This window comes from Octopus sinensis, unplaced genomic scaffold, assembly GCF_006345805.1.
Source record: "Octopus sinensis unplaced genomic scaffold, ASM634580v1 Contig19938, whole genome shotgun sequence".
Classification (NCBI taxonomy): Eukaryota; Metazoa; Mollusca; class Cephalopoda; order Octopoda; family Octopodidae; genus Octopus; species Octopus sinensis.
In genome coordinates this window covers 7,501-9,876 of record NW_021836749.1, presented here as the reverse complement: position 1 = coordinate 9,876, position 2,376 = coordinate 7,501, and positions in this window count along the sequence as shown.

The window sequence follows — 2,376 nt, the reverse complement described above, 5'->3', positions numbered from 1 at the left end:
GCCGGCTGAGTGGACTGGAACAACGTGAAAAATGAAGTGTTTTGCTCAAGAACACAACGCATCGCCCGGTCCAGGAATCGAAACCACACACCGGTCCATCGCAGGATTACTCATTTTTGCCGGCTGAGTGGACTGGAACAACGTGAAAAATGAAGTTTTTTGCTCAAGAACACAACGCATCGCCCGGTCCAGGAATCGAAACTACACACACCGGTCCATCGCAGGATTACTCATTTTTGCCGGCTGAGTGGACTGGAACAACGTGAAAAATGAAGTGTTTTGCTCAGAACACAACGCATCGCCCGGTCCAGGAATCGAAACTACACACCGGTCCATCGCAGGATTACTACTCATTTTTGCCGGCTGAGTGGACTGGAACAACGTGAAAAATGAAGTGTTTTGCTCAAGAACACAACGCATCGCCCGGTCCAGGAATCGAAACCACACACACCGTCCATCGCAGGATTACTCATTTTTGCCGGCTGAGTGGACTGGAACAACGTGAAAAATGAAGTGTTTTGCTCAAGAACACAACGCATCGCCCGGTCCAGGAATCGAAACTACACACCGGTCCATCGCAGGATTACTCATTTTTGCCGGCTGAGTGGACTGGAACAACGTGAAAAATGAAGTGTTTTTGCTCAAGAACACAACGCATCGCCCGGTCCAGGAATCGAAACTACACACCGGTCCATCGCAGGATTACTCATTTTTGCCGGCTGAGTGGACTGGAACAACGTGAAAAATGAAGTGTTTTGCTCAAGAACACAACGCATCGCCCGGTCCAGGAATCGAAACCACACACCGGTCCATCGCAGGATTACTCATTTTTGCCGGCTGAGTGGACTGGAACAACGTGAAAAATGAAGTGTTTTGCTCAAGAACACAACGCATCGCCCGGTCCAGGAATCGAAACTACACACACCGGTCCATCGCAGGATTACTCATTTTTTGCCGGCTGAGTGGACTGGAACAACGTGAAAATGAAGTGTTTTGCTCAAGAACACAACGCATCGCCCGGTCCAGAATCGAAACCACACACCGGTCCATCGCAGGATTACTCATTTTTGCCGGCTGAGTGGACTGGAACAACGTGAAAAATGAAGTGTTTTGGCTCAAGAACACAACGCATCGCCCGGTCTAGGAATCGAAACTACACACCGGTCCATCGCAGGATTACTCATTTTTGCCGGCTGAGTGGACTGGAACAACGTGAAAAATGAAGTGTTTTGCTCAAGAACACAACGCATCGCCCGGTCCAGGAATCGAACCACACACCGTCCATCGCAGGATTACTCATTTTTGCCGGCTGAGTGGACTGGAACAACGTGAAAAATGAAGTGTTTTGCTCAAGAACACAACGCGATCGCCCGGTCCAGGAATCGAAACCACACACCGGTCCATCGCAGGATTACTCATTTTTGCCGGCTGAGTGGACTGGAACAACGTGAAAAATGAAGTGTTTTGCTCAAGAACACAACGCATCGCCCGGTCCAGGAATCGAAACTACACACCGGTCCATCGCAGGATTACTCATTTTTGCCGATGAGTGGACTGGAACAACGTGAAAAATGAAGTGTTTTGCTCAAGAACACACGCATCGCCCGGTCCAGGAATCGAAACCACACACCGGTCCATCGCAGGATTACTCATTTTTGCCGGCTGAGTGGACTGGAACAACGTGAAAAATGAAGTGTTTTGCTCAAGAACACAACGCATCGCCCGGTCCAGGAATCGAAACTACACACCGGTCCATCGCAGGATTACTCATTTTTGCCGGCTGAGTGGACTGGAACAACGTGAAAATGAAGTGTTTTGCTCAAGAACACAACGCATCGCCCGGTCCAGGAATCGAAACCACACCCGGTCCATCGCAGGATTACTCATTTTTGCCGGCTGAGTGGACTGGAACAACGTGAAAAATGAAGTGTTTTGCTCAAGAACACAACGCATCGCCCGGTCCAGGAATCGAAACTACACACCGGTCCATCGCAGGATTACTCATTTTTGCCGGCTGAGTGGACTGGAACAACGTGAAAAATGAAGTGTTTTGCTCAAGAACACAACGCATCGCCCGGTCCAGGAATCGAAACCACACACCGGTCCATCGCAGGATTACTCATTTTTGCCGGCTGAGTGGACTGGAACAACGTGAAAAATGAAGTGTTTTGCTCAAGAACACAACGCATCGCCCGGTCCAGGAATCGAAACTACACACCGGTCCATCGCAGGATTACTCATTTTTGCCGTCTGAGTGGACTGGAACAACGTGAAAAATGAAGTGTTTTGCTCAAGAACACAACGCATCGCCCGGTCCAGGAATCGAAACTACACACCGGTCCATCGCAGGATTACTCATTTTTGCCGGCTGAGTGG